Here is an 18,671-nt window from a genome sequence, read left to right as displayed (position 1 = left end):
CTAAAAAAACCCTATTTCAGCATGAGTGTGTGTGTGTGTGTGTGTGTGTGTGTGTGTGTGTGTGTGTGTGTGTGTGACAACTACTTTGTGTGTGGAGTCTGTTCTCTCCTTCACTCTCTCCCTGATCCCTTTCAGAGATCAAACTCACACCAGCAGGTTTACTTACTGAGCAATCTCACCGACCCTGAGGGCTTTTTAATAATGTCAGTCTCACTGTGCCACCCTCCCTAAAACCCCTTCAAGAGCTCCCCACCATCAGCAGTGCTACAGGAGGGGAGATCACTTAGAGAAAGTGTGTGCACATACATGGTCTCTCTGTCACTCTCAAAGGAGAGTGCTTCGCAGTTCTTAAACCGGGATGTGGCTCCGAGATGGGCACCATGTTACAGCCAGGATCATTTATTTATTCGTGTACATTTATTTAGGGTCTGGCTTGTCCACAAAGGAACTGGTAAGGCTGCATATGTAACAGCGTGTTTCCTGAGCAGGCAACAACAGGAAGCTGTCTCAGCTACGTCTCAGAGACATCAGTCCTATGCAGGAACCAAGGGCAGAGCCGAGTGATTAAAAACTGTGATTTCATCCATCCTCAGAGTCTGGGAAGGGAAGCAGGACGAGGTGCCTGCCAAGGAGCTCAGCGCAACCCAAGAGGGATTTCGGGGTCATAGACAGGGCATTCCCCCATGCCGAATGAGAAAGCGAGTCACTACGTAGGATTTCGGAGGTGGTCATTTCGGAGGTGGTCATCCTAGCAGTCATTCTCAGACCCCGACATGGGCCCCTCTGTCAACTATGTCACAATTTACAGGGCCCTTTCTGACAATTCTCCTTGATGGGCTAATTTTATATATTGAATGTGTGTGTGTGTGTGTGTGTGTGTGTGTGTGTGTGTGTGTGTGTATGCACACACACGTATATATTTTTTAAAGTTATGAAGCTGGAGAGTTAAGATCATTCATACCTCTGCTTGGTTCCCAGCACCTACCTGGTGGCTCACAACCATGCAGAATTCCAATTCTGGGGAAGCCCAACCCCATCTTTTAACCTCTGTTAGAAGGCACACATGTGACACACATACATCATACAGGTAAAACATTCATACTCAAACAAGAAAAATATCAATAAATCTAAAAAATTATTTTTAAAGTCAACTTATCTTGAAAATAACAAAAAAGGAAACCTGGGCATGGTGACAAATTTCTGTAATTCCAGTATTCAGGGTTGAAGGCTGAAGGATCCGGAGTTGAAAGTTAGCCTAGGCTGCATGTCTCAAAGCTAAAACAAGGGCCAGGGAAATTGCTCAGTGAAAGCCCAAAACAGGCACTGGGCCCCCTGAAGCGGGAATTTACAGGCAATGGTGAGCCACCTGACCTGGCTGCTGGGGTCCACATTCAGGTCTTCTACAAAGAGCAGCAAGCACTCAACCACTGAGCCATCTCTATAGCCCTCACCTGTGTACCTGCTGAGATGGGAAAGATGCAATAATTCAGTGGAAGAAACAACCGGTTTGAGTCCCTAAACACACACCAACTCTTGCTCCCCCAGTACATCCACTAACTAATTTGGTATTTTGTGTGTTTAAGCTTTTTATTTTGGGAGTGGGGCTGAGGGTGGGGGTTCTTGTTTTCTACATAGGATCGTATTCTCTACTTCTCTACAACTTGTTGGATTTTTTTTTTTTTTTTTGGAAGCAGGGTTTTGCTGTGTAGCCCTAGATGATGCTCCTGTTTCAGTCTTACAAGCAGTCAGAGTACAGGTGCGTGCCACCATCTCTCTGGCCCCACAGTTTGCCATTTTCATTTAACACTTCGTTTCAGCTTTATTCTGGTCAATCACATAGATCTACTTAGTTCATTGTACGCACTGTTTAGTACTGTACAGCACAGATATAAACCGTCTCCATGTGTGGGATATGTACACGTTCACGGTATGTGCACCTGTGTGTGCGTGCGGAGGCTAGAGATCAGTGTCAGGGGTTGTGGTGGTTTGAATAAGAATGGCTCCCAGAAGCTTAGAGATTGGAATGCTGGGTCACCAGGGAGTGGCACTATTAGGTATGGCCTTGTTGGAGGAAGTGTGCCTATTGGGGTTTCAAATGCTTAAGCCAGGCCCAAAGTCTCTCTCTTCCTGCTGCCTGCAGATTTTGATGTAGAACTCTCAGCTACTTTCTAGCAACATAGCTGCCTGGACGCTACCATGCTTCCCACCCTGATGATAATGGACTGAACCCCTGAACTGTAAGCCAACCCCAGTTAAATCTTTTCCTTTATAAGAGTTGCTGTGGGGGGGAGGTAGTGGTACGCACCTTTAATCCCAGCACTCGGGAGACAGAGGCAGGCCAATTCCTGAGATCAAGGCTAATACGGTGTAAGTTCCAGGACAGAAACAAGTCAGGGAAACACAGAGAAACCCTGTCTCAACAAACTAAAAATAAAAGGAGTTGCTTTGGTCGAGGTCCTGGTGTCTCTTCACAGCAATAGAACACGGACTAAGGCAGGCTTCTTTCTCTGTTATTTTTCTGAGCCACGGTGTCTTGCGCATCATCTAGGCTGACTGGCCAATGAGATCCCAGCCTCACCCTAACATGCATGCTGGTTACCGACGCTCTTTGTTGTGCTGGGATTTTACAGGAATCAAAACCTGGATCCCGATGCTTATATGACAGGCACCTCACCAGCCGAGCCACCTTTCAGCCATAAGGTATTTGTCTTCATGAATATTAGGTTGTTCATATTTTTTTGTTATGGACAATGTCTCGTGTGAAAACTGTACAAATATAATTTCTATAAAATAAAGGAGGAATTATTTGAGGTAAGACATATATATATATATATATATATATATATATATATACATATATATACATACATATATGTGTGTGTGTGTGTGTGTGTGTGTATGTGTGTGAGTGTATCTGTCTGTCTAATTTTCAAGAGCTGGAGTCATTGGTAGCAGTGAGCCTCCTGACAGAAACTCTAGGAACTGAACCCAGGTCCTCTGGAAGAGCAACCACTGAGCCATCCCTCTGGCCTTATATTTAATTTTTTCTCCTTTTCTCATAAATAATTTTTCTACAATGTTTTTATTTTGTTTCCTTCCCTAAGTCCTCCCACATCTCCTCAACCTCTTAATTTTATGCATCTCCCCATCCCCCCCACCACAACTCCTTCTGAGATACTTCTAAATTATCCTCTAAAAAAGGAAAGTTCTGGAGTTTTCTTAACAGGAACATAGAAAATGATCCAGGACTGTGCTTTTGCCTTTGGACATGGAACCAGAAACTGCTGTCAGTGTTCACCAGCAAAATGAAGCCTCAGACCTGCAGGACAGTGAGGCCTCACAGCAGACTGGGCACTCTGTGCTACTGCGAAGGATAGGTCAGAGAAGGGAGCACAGAGAGGGGAGCACAGATAGGGCTTGTACTCTCCCTGCCTCTGTAAGCTGGCTTCTCGGCTGCCCCAGGTTGCTTTAACAACCACGAAGACTTAGCCCGGGGAGAGGAAGACTTGGAGTGGGGGGACAGCACTGTGCACAAAGGCTGTTTCTTTCCCTAAAGACCTCAGGAAACAGTCATGCAAAGGCCCCTGGGGCAAACAGCTGATGGTTAATTGCATGACTCAGACGTGCTCATCCCACTGAGCCTTTCTGAGGGATGTGATGTAACAGAACCAGGAGTGACCTGGTTTTTATTCACATCCTGCAACCTCCAAGCGCCAACTATCCTTTCTTTCCTTCTCCAAATAAAATATTAAGACAGACATCTTCCCAGAATTTCTGTGAACTCCAGGGTGGTTGCTATTGTATCCTGGTCATCTCCTGCCCCTACTTCCTGGTTCTGAATCCATGGTCAGCCTCTGTTCTCTCACTCCCTTGTTATTGTCTGAGTCACAAGTGGTTTTACTGGGGTTCGTGGTCAGGAATTGTACCTTACCATGTAAGGGGTAAGGGGTTATCACACTACCTAACCAGGCAGCATTACAAGTAAAGCCAAGCAACCCCCTTCTGGAAAATTCTTCCTCCTCTAAACCCTGGAGGATCTGCTGACTAAAATTCCCAAGTCCTAGCCTTCTGGCAGCTTGCTGCCCTTGCCTCTGCCCCAAAAGTCTTCTATCACTTTCCCAAATTGCTCCCCAAATCTCCAGCACACAGCTTCAAATTCCTGTTGCTTTAGTTGGTGTGGTGGTTTAACTGTCTTGGAGTTGCAAAGCATTTAACAAAACCCATGTTCAAACAGAGGCAGACTCAGCATACTCTGCCTACTGCCTATGTAACTAATCTTCAGTGAGCTACTTAGCCTCTCTGGGCAACAGTCTCTTATTAAATAAATGTATCTAAATTTGAATTTAAATCTATTTAAATTCAAACGAAGTTAAAACAGTAAGTTAGTATCTGGAAGGCAGGAACTTTATAAGCGGTCTACTTTCTGCGTTCTCCTTTCAACCTGGGTGTCTTTCTTAGCCCTGGCTCATAATAAATGTCACCGCAGCACTCCAGAGGCTGAGGCAGAAGGATTGTTTTGAGTTGTAGGTCAGCCAGAGCTATACACAGAGTGATGACACTTGCCACCGCTTTAGGAACGCCAGTAATTCACTGCTAGAAAAAAAAAATCTTTTTGGTTCATGTGGAATTTTTTTTTGGTTAAGGAATCTGTGAACCGCCTCTGTTCACCAAGGTTTCCTGGCAAACAGGAAGAGGCTCTTGGACAACTTGGACTCGGAAGTGTTTCATGCAAGTCATAGCTGAGACTCAGTGTAACTGCTCCTGCAGCACTCTGCGCACTTTCACAAACCCTTTTACAGAGGGCATTCTTAGGTTAGACCCTTGCAAGTCATCCTTCCTCTTACATTCTACCCTCGGTGTCCAGCACCCTGGCTGGGGTTCCCTGAAAATTCTCTATCTGGATTTCTACTACCCAGCCCTGGTGTGAGGGTTTGTATATGCTTGGCCCAGGGAGTGGTACTTTTAAGAGGTGTAGTCTTGTTGGAGTAGGTGTGTCACTGTGGGCATGGGCTTAAGACCCTCATCCTAGCTGCCTGGAAGTCAGTCTTGCACTAGCAGCCTTCAGATGAAGATGTAGAACTCTCAGCTCCTCCTGTACCATGCCTGCCTAGATGCTGCCAGACTCCCACCTTAATGATAATGGACTGATCCTCTGAACCTGTAAGCAGCCTCAATTAAATGTTGTCCTTTATAAGACTTGTCATGGTCATGGTGGCTGTTCACAGCAGTTAACCCCTAAGACACCTGGCCATAAGCTTTCAAGTGGGTCACTGAAGCAGTCTCTACAATGGGCTCTCTGCTTCAACTCTTGCCTTCTTCTATGTGCACACATGCCATAGGATGTGTGTGGAGGTCAGAGGATGAGCATGAGTGTTGGTCTTCAACTTTCACTTTGCTTTAAAAAAGTCTTTCATTCTCCCACTGTATACAGGCCTACGAGCTTCTGGGATTCCCGTCTTCACTGGTTTGTATGTGTATTCTGGGGACTTGAACTCAGGTTGTCATGCTTGTATGATGAGCTTTTACTCACTAAGCCATCTTCTCCAGTCCAAACTCTTGCCTTCTTGCAGGCCATTGTCCACTAGGCTAGTAGTGGACATAAGCACTTACATTTTATGTAAAAATGGACATGAGTTAGGTGGTATTTTGGATTATGATGGTCCCCAGAGGCTAATACATTTAAATACTTGGTTGCCAGTTGGTGAAACTGTTTGGGAAGGATTAAGAGCTGTAGCCTTGTTGGAGAAAGTCTGTCACTGGGTGTGAGCTTGAGGTTTCAAAAGACTTGCACCATGACTATGGTGATCTCCCTGCCTCCGGCTTGTAGATCAAGAAGTGAACTATCATCTCTTCTAGCAGTATAACTTTGCTCTCCATCATGGTTCTAACTGTCTGAAACTATAAGCCCAACTTAACTTTCTTTTATAAGTTTCATTGATCATAACGTTTTGTCACAGCAATAGAAAGGTAAATAAGACAAGTGAGGAATGAGGATATATGTCCCCGCCAGCGGGGACCCAGTTATTCAGGGTCCCGAAGGGGCGCTACCCTTGGGCCTAAATGGGGGGGCGAGAGAAGGAGACCAAGCAAGATTCTGTTGTCAAGGTCTCGTTTATTGGGGTGAATGTTACAGCTTTTAAGGCTTTCAGGTAGGGGGAGTGTCCTTTGTGAAACACAGAAGAGGGGGAGGTGCGGATACAGGTAGTGATAGCTGGAGGCAAAGAGGTCAGGAGGTAGACGATGAGGTCAGGCGGTGGAGACACTGGGTGTTGATTCAGGAGGTAACAGGTATCTGCTAAGGGAGCTGAGGCATCCCTTGAATGTTATCTTCCTGTGCCGTAAATTCATGGGAGAGGCTTTCATTCAACAATCTTAAGACTTATGGCAGTCATCTTAGGGGTGAATATCTGTGGCCAAATAGCCCAAAGTCACCTAGCCACTTTGAGCCATGCAGTCAAAAAGTGGCTAGGCCCAAATCCAATACGGCTCCGTGCATCTCCCCCATTTTTCTTTTATAAAAGACCATTAGGTGGAAGTAGTGGTCTGAGAGAGATCAGACATGCCTCACAGAGTGCCCAGCTCGGCCATGGTGAGCCACTCTTGCAGTTAGGACTGCACCCCAATGGCTAGGAATGAACTTATGCTGTAACACACCGTTCTGGGCTATACGTGTGTTTATTGGGGGAGAAACTGGGCAGAGGAGCATTTGACCGGCCCGCACGTTTAAACGGGGTGTAGCCACCTCTGTCTTAGGATCGACCTCTCAAACCCCAGCCTCTCTGTCATAGGACCACCTTGTCGCCCTCAAGGCTCCATGTCTAGATTGGTCAAGGGTCAGAGGAAGTTGCCCGTCACTGAGGAAAGCTACATTGGATCATCTTCTCATTCCTCTTACTTGAGCCCAGGGGCGAAAGAGTAGGAGCCAGATGGCATTAATATAAGAGATTGTGGAAATTGAGCCTCTCCCGATGATAAGTAGTGGGCACCTCATCTGGTTCTCCTCAGCTGCTATGGCTATACCACCAAGGACCTAGTCAAGCCTCTCCTGTAATAAAATTTAGAATTCCCAATTGTTAGCAACTACTCCAGAAAGTTCACCCACTGTGCTTGCCTAACAATAGATTGGGGGAGGGTAGCTCCAGACACTGCAGACACAATGGCTGCAGCAGTAATGGCTGCTACAATAGCAGCGAAAATGCCAAGGTCTTTCCCAGGACAGTTCAGGATCGGTCATTCTTCTCTGGAACAACCAGCAGGCAATGGAACCATGTCTGAGATCTGCAAAACCAGGGCAGAGTTCCCCAGTCCACAGCAGCTTCCACCAAGCAACAGTGCAGAGGGTCAGAGCGCAGGCCGTGGTGGGACGGGACACAATGACTGCAGCAACGCCAGAATTTCTGTGATGACAAAAGATGAGTGGGAATCCTCCATATTCCTCCAAGGACACAGGAATGACTCCAGGGACCTGAACCAGGAGAGCTGAATCTTCATGCTCCCAGGATCAGCATGGCTCACCAGCCACTCGGGCAGCTGGCACACTCCTGTAGCCTCCTATAGAAAAAACACAAAGATTCCCTCTTCCCCATATAAAATATCTGAACAGGATCATGCCAATATGTGGATCTTTCTATTTCACCTAGGCAGAAGTATGCCTAGCTGTAGGGTGCCATAAACTCAGAGTGTTCCTTGGCATCCAAATTTTAAAATTGAAATAAAAGGAGCATATTTTAGCATACAGGGATAACTCCCCTTTTTATTTACTAAAATATTGTTAAAATATTATTTATTAAGATAAGTCCTTGAGGATTAAATTGAGGACACTGAGCACTTGTATTTATAAATTTACTTTTATACCAAATTATTATCTCCAGCATTATTGTTTTGGTGATATAAAGAATGAGATTTTTTGACTAATTATTCCTATGTAAGGCCTATAATCTGCCTGGTATCATTGTCCTCCCTTGTTAAGGGGTCTAGGCAATCCAGTTTGAGTTCTTAAATGGCCTATAAAGGAATAGTACTTAATGCTCTTAACCACTGAGCCATCTCTCCAGCCCCTCACCAGCTTTATTTACCTAAACATAAGCATTAATTAGAGATGCCAAATCCTATAAATATTGTCCAGATTTAGTCGCACTAGAAATCCCTGAGCTGGCAGGGTGAGGCTGGGAGTTGAAAGTAAGCAAATGGAGTCTTCCTCTTTTCAAGAGGGTGTGTTATCAACTCTATTACCATTTTTAAAGAGCTGGGTCTATGGTTTTGTTTAGTTGTCTGAGCCAGAGCACTGAAAGGACATTGAGTTGTCAGACAATTCACACTGAAATCACTCATTGATTTTAAGTAGAAAACCTGTCTCTAATATATCATTAAGTAATTGTATAATTTGAGGGCTAGTAGTATCTAAAAAGGGAAACTTTTTAATCAACTGTAAACCATAAGCCATACATTGGCTATCAGTATATGACTTAAAAGCTTGATTTTTTTTTTTAAAACAGTGGCTACAGCACGTAATTTAATAATCTGTGCTAAAGCAGGGGAAACTGAAGAGAATAAACAAGTGATCCAATCATACATGTAGCCTTTTCATTAGATGAACCACCTATAAATATAGTAAGCTCATTTTCTATGGGTTGTATGCACAAATTTATAGGAAATACAAAAGCATGCAAAGAGTAAAATTATCAATTTTGCCTGAGATTTGTATATGTGATAGGCCAAATATCAGTATTTTGTAATAACCAATTTAATTGCTGTTTGGAATAAAATATGTTTTACCAGGTTTCTTTTTTAAAATACTTCCATGACTCTAGTCTACAGTTCTGTATTAACACAACTGAAGCTTTATCTCCAATGAGGATAACAAAGGAAGGCTTAAGTCCTCTGGTAAGGTGAGGTAGTTAGCCAATTAACATATCCTTAGAAGCTTAAAATTAGCTTCAAATATTCTTTTCTGCAACAGCTACTCCCCAAATATTAAAGCTCATTTTGAGAGCAAAGGTTTGTAGTAAAAATTTTCATATACACTGAAAGATTTAAGGTTCTAACTTCTTACATTGAAGAAGCGACAAAATTACATAATATAAGGCTATTAGCCATTCTTTTGTAAAATTTTTTTTTTTTTGGTTCTTTTTTTCGGAGCTGGGGACCGAACCCAGGGCCTTGCGCTTCCTAGGTAAGCGCTCTACCACTGAGCTAAATCCCCAGCCCCTTGTAAAATTTTTAATGATATCACTTTGTGGGCTCTCTAAAATTATAAGCAAGCTCACGAAATGAAAACTCACAATGGCCAGGACGTAAACAAATTGTATAAAATCAGTCCTCTAAATCTATCTTGAAATGGCAGTTGGAGTAAGCAAACTGGCTGTAATGCTCTCACAAGTTCTAAAACCTCATCAATCTTTCGTAAGTCTTGTAACAATCTCTACCTGTTTGATTTTTTTTCTTTTTTTTTTTTTTTTTTTTTGTGTCAAGCCAGAAGAGGAAAAGGCCTCTGGTTTCTTTATGGACCAAACTATATATCTAAAGTACAGCACTTAGCAGGTATCTGCAAAGCACAGTGGGGAACCCTGGCTGAGACTTCGGTAACAAAGGACAGACTATGTGGCCTGAATAAATTAGGGAAATAACCAGGAAGGCCAGCCTAATTCTGACTCAGGTGAGAAGTACCTGGCCAGACTGCCAGTTGGGAACAAAAAGCTTCCACATGCAAGGGCAGGGCTCAGCAGGGGTCAAACCTTGTTGGAGACCCAGAAGGGTCTTGTTGCGGCTGAAAACATTCCATGAATGTAAACTTCTTGTGCAGTAAATTACAGGGAGAGGCTTTTGATCCTATAATCTAAGGCTAAGGCCAAACAGTGACAAGGCAACCAGGCCCATGTCACATGTTATCTAGAATGACTTCATCTAAATTACAATTTTAAGCCAACTTTCTGTTACCAATGTTACACCTTTTTAACCATATCTAATAACTTAAAAGCCAATAGTACATAACCAAAGCGTGTAGAGCATATTTATACATTTAAAACCAATCAGAAACAAAATTGAAGTGGCTATACATATCTTTAATATTTAGACCAAGCACCATTTTTACTTTTTCTAGCTGTAATATTAAGAGAAGCACCTTGTCACCTGCTAAGTCAAATAATAAGTCAGGGATTTTTCTAAGAGAAACAGCTATCAGATTCATTACCATAGAAGCTGTGAAGCTCCTAGTGCCTTTAGGATCGGCTAGTGTAAACATTTAGCCAGCCCCCTGGGGAGCTTGCCCAGTGGACTTAGGCTTCTAGCTACAGATGCAGGCTCCAAAAGCCAATTGAAACTTTTTATTTGTACCTTTCTTGAAAGGAGTTAAAACTACATCAATGGGTGAATCAACCAGCATTTAAAATTTTAACCTTTTCTTTTAAACATGAAACACAAAACATTCAAGCAACGAGAAGCAAAAACCACAGACATAAACTGACAGACATGGACGGCTTGGTGCACCAAGGACAGACAATAGGCATAGAGGGAAAAAACTAGATGGTGTCCCACATATCCTACCTATGGAACCCAGAACCAGAAATAAGCATTTCTCCAATAGGAACCAGCAGAGAGGCAGGACGTCTGCTTTCCCTCTGTTCCTAAGAGAGCTCTGAAAAGGTTTTTCTCTTTCTCCAAAGCATCTGCGGAGAGTCCGGGAGGACTGTTTTTCCCAAACCCATTCTCTCTCATGTCTAGGGTGTAAACTATCTCTAGTCAGGGTCCAAAGACTAAAACATAACTCTAAAAGAACGCATACACAAAAATACTTTACCATTACCTTGTCCCTTTTTTATTACAAGTTTTACTTACGCTAGCCCAAATCATCAAGGCCTTTTCTAGCCCATCTTACCTCAAGGACACTTTTCATCAACAAAACAAAAAAAATTGATTAAATCCTTTTTCTTAACTCTTTCCTCTCTCCCTGAATGAGCGCTTGATCTCTCCTATGAATCAAGCCTCCTTAGACAATACCTTCCCCACGGCGATGGGACGACACTTACTCGACCGGTCTTACCTCCCTCTCCAGCGATGCAGGAGCGATGCAGCCTGAAGAGTCCTCAATCTCTCCATGGATCTCCTGTCTCCGTCGTCCGGTAGTTGGCCGTACTTCGGGGTCCCTGTTCAGGCGCCACTTGTCCCCGCCAGCGGGGACCCAGTTATTCAGGGTCCCGAAGGGGCGCTACCCTTGGGTCTAAATGGGGGGGCGAGAGAAGAAGGAGACCAAGCAAGATTCTGTTGTCAAGGTCTCGTTTATTGGGGTGAATGTTACAGCTTTTAAGGCTTTCAGGTAGGGGGAGTGTCCTTTGTGAAACACAGAGGAGGGGGAGGTGCGGATACAGGTAGTGATAGCTGGAGGCAAAGAGGTCAGGCGGTAGACGATGAGGTCAGGCGGTGGAGACACTGGGTGTTGATTCAGGAGGTAACAGGTATCTGCTAAGGGAGCTGAGGCATCCCTTGAATGTTATCTTCCTGTGCCGTAAATTCATGGGAGAGGCTTTCATTCAACAATCTTAAGACTTATGGCAGTCATCTTAGGGGTGAATATCTGTGGCCAAACAGCCCAAAGTCACCTAGCCACTTTGAGCCATGCAGTCAAAAAGCGGCTAGGCCCAAATCCAATACGGCTCGGTGCAGATATAAAGCTAACTGTCTTTCTAGTTCTATTCATACTCTGTCATGGAGTTTCTGGGAATTGATAGTAAAATGTGTGATAGTAAAACTATAAAGTCCAATGTGAGGCTCCACAGTTTCCAGTCAGAATGGCTATTTTAATCGAAGAGAGTTCATTGAGACGCAGACTTTAGGCCTGGTTAATCTCAGCATATGATTTTTTTTGCAAGTGTTTTATAATAAAGCAATTTAAAATAATAAATACATTTTGGAAAACTGTTAGAGTATTACATAGTGGGTAAGCATGTTGCCTTGTGAGATTCTAGAGTCAATCCCCAGAGCACATATAAACAGACAGACAGACAGAAAGACAGACACATACACACATCATATGCACATACACACTGTATGTATACACACAGAAACGCGCGCGCACACACACACACACACACACACACACACACACACACACACTCTTTTTTCTTTCTCTAAAAATACCCATTGCTTCTATCACCTCAGAACTTAAAGCAGGGCAATACTGTCCAGGCTTTCTCCATTCCACTGTCATGTATCCAGGCTCTAACCCCCACCACCTGCCTGCACTTCTCAGTGTGCCTGCCTTCACTTATGAAGGAGTTCTGCCCTCTCCCCACATCTGTGGATCTTTCTTTCCTCCTTTTTAAGAATTATTTATTTTATGTATGAGTACACTGTAGCTGTCTTCAGACACACCAGAAGAAGGCATTGGATCCCATTACAGATGGTTGTGAGCCACCATGTGGTTGCTGGGAATTGAACTCAGGAACTCTAAAAAGAGCAGCCAGTGCTCTTAACCACTGAGCCATCTCTCCAGTCCCCTATAGCTTTTTCTATCTGCTAAAGATACTGTCCCTGGCCACCACTTCCAAATCAGCTTGCCTTTCAACTTCTCTGGGTCCTACCATTTACTGCATTCTCTTTAGCCTCCCTTCTCTTCTCTCCTCTCCTCTCCTCTCCTCTTCTTTTCTCTAATCTGTCTTGCTTCTCTCCCTTTCCCTTCCCCTTTCTCTCTCTCTCTCTCTCTCTCTCTTTTTTTTTTTTTTTTTTTGGGTTCTTTTTTTTCGGAGCTGGGGACCGAACCCAGGGCCTTGCGCTTGCTAGGCAAGCGCTCTACCACTGAGCTAAATCCCCAACCCCTCCCTTCCCCTTCCCTTCTCTTCCCTTCCCTTCCCTTCCCTTCCCTTCCCTTCCCTTCCCTTCCCTTCCCTTCCCTTCCCTTCCCTTCCCTTCCCTTCCCTTCCCTTCTCGTGTGTATAAACCATACCCTCCATGAAGGCAGGAACCTCATCTGTCTTGTCACTGCTCTGACCCAGCATTTTGCACCTCATATACTTTGAATAAACAGACGAAAGTGATTGAGTCTATAAAGAAAATGAAATTGAATCCTGTCTTAGTTAGGGTTTTACTGCTCTGAGCAGACACCATGACCATGGCAAGTCTTTTTTTTTTTTTTTTTTTTTTTTTGGTTCTTTTTTTTTCCGGAGCTGGGGACCGAACCCAGGGCCTTGTGCTTCCTAGGCAAGCGCTCTACCACTGAGCTAAATCCCCAACCCATGGCAAGTCTTATAAAGAACAACATTTTATTGGGGCTGACTTACAGGTTCAGAGGTTCATCCAGTATCATCAAGGCAGGAGCATGGCAGCATCCAGGCAGGCATAGTACAGGAGGAGCTGAGAGTTCTACATCTTCATCTGAAGACTGTTAGCAGAATATTCCCTTCCAGGAGTAGGGCCTTAAAGCCCACGCCCACAGTGACACACCTACTCCAACAAGGCCACACCTCCAAATAGTGCCACTCCCTGGGCCAAGCATAGACAAAACATCACAAATCCCTTAGGTGAACATGTGATCTAAGGAAATATGCCCAAGGTACGGGTCCCCAAGGAGCTACCCCTCTGCACCTGGCTCCTTGTTGTGAGCCAGGCCAGATCTGAGACTGGAGTGAAGGCCGGATGATGGCAAAAAGGTCCTGCTTTGCTCTCGCCCTGTCATAAACACTACATCCATGAAAGGGTAGAGCTACAGCCCTGAGTGCTGATCTCCATCAGCTGCGCTTTCTTCCACCCACCGGAGAGCCCACCCAGTTGCCATAGCAACAGATGACTGCTCCAGAGTCCAAATAGGGATGTTTGTATCTCTTGATACTTCTGGCTGGGGAGGAAGATGTGGGCAGCCCACAGCTGTGTCCTTGCTCAACCTGCTTCTGGCCTGTCCAGGTTGCAAGCAAAGTGGCCTCTCCCATCCCTCCATCTTCCTCTCACATCTTCCTGTGAAACTCCCTAGAAACACCTACTTCAGGTTCTTCCCCTGTTTCCCTTCTCCTGCTCTGGCAGGAAAGAGGATGAGCAAACTCAAAGGCATCCTGTTTAGGACTATGACTTGGGCAGAAGAACAAAGGCTTTGGGGTCTCTCATGGCTCCCAGCTCTCTTGACTGCCTTGAGAATATTTCCTTTCTAATATCACGTTGTTGATCTAACTACTCTCCCTTCAACTTTTAGGTCTCACAGGGAGCCTTTTGATTATCCCTGCTAAAGAATCAAATATGGCTTTTACTTACCCAAAGCCCTTTGGTCACCATCATGACAATAGGGTTTGCACTCCCTAGGTAGATGTGAGACAGGCCTCCCTGCAGAACAAACATTAGACTGCGTTCTTCTAGCAGGATGGTGCTTGCTCTCAATCTGAGCACTGGAGAAGAGGCAGGAGGATCTCTGTGAGTTGGAGGTCAGCCTGATTTATATAGCAAGCTACAGGACAGCCAGGACTACACAGAGAAATCCTGCCTCACAAAAACAAACAAACAAACAAACCATATTATTCTTTGAAAGGAAACTGAGGTAGGATTGCTCCCAGGTCACAGCCTGCTAATAGGCCCAACTGTGATGAGAGCCCTGCTCATACTCTAAACCTACGCAGTGGCCACCACCCTGCAGGGAGGCACAAAGAGTTCCATGAAACATATTTAACTTCTCCATCTCCAACTCCAGCTGGTTTCCTGGACCTTCACGTGGCTTCCTCCCGGTCACAGTGGCCAGCAGTTGCTGGCTGTGTCCCTGAAGCATCGCATCAGCCCTGCATGGATTTGATAGCAGCTCACTCCAAGTGAGAACAAAGGAAGCATTTTTAGTCCCTGCTTTAGAAACCTTGACTCCTCGCCATAGGCACGGCACCTCGGATTGGCTGTTACCATGGTGACTGGCTGCTGATCTCTGTCCAATTATGCCAGCCCTGAACTGCAGGACCTCTGTGCCCATTTCCTGCTCCCCTGCCAAAGCCCACTAGCCCAGCCCCTCTGACCTGCAGGCAGTCCCGAATGCCTATGCTTTCTAATTACAGCTTCCCCTGTGATCTGCATTGAACTTCTCCTCCCAACAGCACATTTATCATGCCTGGTCCTTGGTTCTTTATCTGTGTCTTAAGAAGCATTGATTATGTATCCGGCCTTGTACTCAGCAGCACCCACACGCCTCACTGGACAGACAGCTCGGACACACAGACTTCACACAGCTCACACTCAGTGTCTGGTGTTGAGATGATTCTGAGGCAATCGCGAGCTGCTGTATAAAGTAACGGCGTGCCTGCTCCGAGGAATGATTGAGAGTAAGAATTTTATTGTAGATATGAGAGTGTAGCCAGAGGCATCTGGAAGAGTCCGGAGCAGAGCGAGAAAGTGGTAGACTAAACATTACTGGCAAAATGGACTGGGTCACAAGAGGAAAGGGAGAGGCAAAGAGGGAGAGAGGAACGGAAGACAGCAGATGAGAAGGAGGACGTGACCAATCCTAGGTGTGGTTGAGGAGAAGGGTTTTATTGTAGACATGAGGGAGAAAACAGCCAGAGGTGTCTTTTAAGATTCACGGAACAGGGCCATCGGGGTAGAGAGAAGGAGGAGAGAAGAGAGGGGACCAGGAACCAAGAGCAGAGGACCAAGAGAGGAGCCAAGAACCAAGAGGAAGCAAGACCAAAATGACAGGTTTATATAGGAAAGAGAAGCTGGAGAGGTAGGGTAGGGGGTGGAGGGAGAAGCCCCGGGTACTGAGTGAGGCTTGTCCAAGGTTTCTTTGGGATCTGACAGAAAGGGAAGAAAGAGAGGGGGAACCAAGAGAGAGCCAAGACCCAAGCGAGCACTTGGCAGAAAGGCAGGGTTATATAGAAGTGAGAAGCTGAGGAGACCCCAGGAGCTGGAGGCTCCTGAGAAGAGCCAGGATGCCAGCATGGGCTCTGTCGAGTGGCTGAGAGAGTTGGGACTTCAGCATACACTTCAGTATGCTAATCAGCTCAACTGTTAGCCATTTGTTTCTTTTGGACTTGACAGGGAAGGAATAGCGGCTGGGGAATTCAAACCTTTAATCTACCCCCCATCTCTTAGGGCATGGCTTAAAGTGAAGCTGACTTTCTAGGGGTGGCCCCTTGGCCGCCTATAACCAGCAGGAGTTTTGCCTCTTTTCTAATTGCCTGATTGCAGTCATCAGGTATCTCCTATGGAGGGCATGAGAAGAGATCCACTGCAGGGGTTTATAGCTCATCTGCCCACGCCCAGGGGAGGGGGCTGTCTCTTAAATTGTAGTGAAATTGTTCTTGAGCTTCCCTTTGAGTCCATTCATCAGTTCTTTATTAGTGAGACTAAAAGCTCCAAGAGAGGATCCTGACTTCCCCTGCACTAGCCTGGGGTGACAGATAGAGTAGTTAGTTCTCCATAGGTTACAGGAGTAACTATGGCTCTGCCCACAGAGCAATTTCTCCCTAGCTCAGTCTGGGTGTTGCAGCTGTTCCTGGACACCCCCTCCCCCAGAACTCACAGCAGGCACCTCCCAAGTTGTCTGCTTTCTTTGGCAGAAGAATTCTGTTGTCAGCTGCTACCCAAATCAAATTCCTGGGGTGATGTTTGCATACCCTAAAAAACACAGTCGGGCACTTTGCTAAGCTAAACACTTCATTTTGAGGCTCCAGAGAATGCAAGAAGCTAAGCTTGGGAAAGATGTTTATTTAACTTACCCCTTATCAGATTCCCAGTGGTCTCATTTCCAACAACCTGGGCCAGGCCTGGGGTGGATATGGATGGGGTGAGGCAGGGGGTGGGATGAGGAAGGGGGTGGATACGGCCAACCTCAGATTCTGCTTTGGGCCCAGGAAGAAGAGCAGTGCCCCTTTTTGTTGAATGAGTTCTTACAAGGCTGACTAGAAAATCATATGTTATTCCCTGCTGTGTGACCTTTGAGATCAGAATGGGGCCAAATTCAGATTCCTCATACTTCTACTGAGTGTCCAATAAGCACATACTAACCTAAGGTAGAGTGTATGAATAGTATGTATGATGATCTGAGTTCAATTTCAGTATCACGAAAACAAACCAACAGAAAATTAGCCCAACAGCTTGGCAAGAACATAGGAAGAAAGAATGGCCTCCTAATGGAGGCCAGTGATGCTGTAAGGGTTCATGATTTGTCAAAAAATGATAGCCCAGATTCAAATAGAATATAAATGCAAAGAGTGTTTTATTCTTAGAAGTCCAGCATGCTGGGGTCTACTATCTACAAAGACAGGTCCCGAAGTGAGCGCGATTTAAAGCACATTAGGGGAATTCGGGTAGGGGACCTTTATCTTGCTCCATGTCTAGGGACATCCCAGAACCATTGCTGGAACCTGGGGGGCTAGAGTCTGTTGCTGGAGAAGTCTGGAAACTGCTGCTGGCCCATTGTCCTTGCCTCAGGTCAAGTGTCAGGGCAGCTTCTGAGGCCTGGACTTACCTGGAATTGCCCAGTTCTTGGAAAAAGAGATTTAGGCCTCATCTCCTTAACTGCCAATTTGAAACCTGTCATGGAATCAGTCTAGCCTTACCTCAGCAAGAAGAGCAAGGCTTCCAGTCAGAGGAAAGAATGACTGACGGACTCTCTTGTCATTCTTTGTCTTTGCTTGCATTTCTAATGCCTGCCCTCCGACCGTGGGAATCAGTGAAGTCTAAATTTCAATATCTCCATGCTAGATTTTTAAGGATTCAAAAATAACAGCCACCTGAGGAGCTGTGGCCTTAAGGCAGGGTTCCAGCTGCCAGAAGTGATTTCTAACGAATAATCATGGCCCTCTTTGTGGCCTCAGAAGACCCGTGTAGGGTTGGCTAGCTCAGGTGGGCACTCACTCACAGGCCCAGAGCTTTAACTGAGAGTCTAACCTCAAGAGGGGTAGGGTGCCCACTGCCATCCTGCTTCTCTCCTTCTTCTAAAATGTTATGGGAAGAGATCGCTGAAAGTGTTGGTTCCCTGAAAATCTGATTTTTTCCCTTTGCATCTACTTTATTATTATTGTGGGGATCAATCCCGGGGTCTCAGGCTAAGCAAGCACTCTACCACTGAACCATTTTACCAACCTCGCCTTCTTACTGAGTCAGATTTCTTAGAGGCCACATCCTCTAACGGAAGACCTTGAACTCCTGATCATCTTGTCTCCTCCCGCCCCCAAGTTTAGGCAATTACAGGTGAGTTTCACCACACCTGACTTACACCTCCATACCTTTACAGGGCCTTGTGCATTCATGCATGCTAGGCAAGCTTGTTACCACTGAGTGACGCCTGTCATTTCTGAATATCACCTACACTGTTATATACACATTATTTCCTGAAAACACAATGAATGCTCTTTTTTATCTTGGTTTCATGCAAAACACTGTATCTAGAAAATCGCATGTTTAATGTGTAGCTTTATTTTCTCTACTATCCACTAAAACACACACACACACACACATATCCCACACATATACACATACACACACATACACACACATGCATATCCCACATATACACACACACATACACACACATACACATCCCACACACACACACACATACACAATACACACATACACACATACACACACATACACATCCCACACATATACACATACACACACATACACACACATGCATATCCCACACATACACACACACACACACATACACATCCCACACACATGCACGCACGCGCACACACACACACATATTC

The 18,671-nt window shown here is 45.2% G+C and overlaps 1 long non-coding RNA gene across 1 annotated transcript; it reads right to left on the bottom strand.

The window, feature by feature from the left end:
• Window positions 1–6,092: 6,092 nt before the first annotated feature.
• On the bottom strand, window positions 6,093–16,287 carry LOC134482934 (uncharacterized). Its single transcript, XR_010059679.1, has 2 exons — window positions 13,272–16,287; window positions 6,093–11,215 (listed from the first exon to the last, which is right to left on the bottom strand). It is a non-coding gene; the product is annotated as an uncharacterized LOC134482934 (long non-coding RNA).
• Between the last annotated feature and the right edge of the window lie 2,384 nt (window positions 16,288–18,671).

The sequence above is a fragment of the Rattus norvegicus genome, chromosome 18, assembly GCF_036323735.1.
Source record: "Rattus norvegicus strain BN/NHsdMcwi chromosome 18, GRCr8, whole genome shotgun sequence".
Taxonomy (NCBI): Eukaryota; Metazoa; Chordata; class Mammalia; order Rodentia; family Muridae; genus Rattus; species Rattus norvegicus.
Note: the sequence above shows the minus strand (reverse complement) of the source record. Positions and strands in the feature narration are given on the sequence as shown.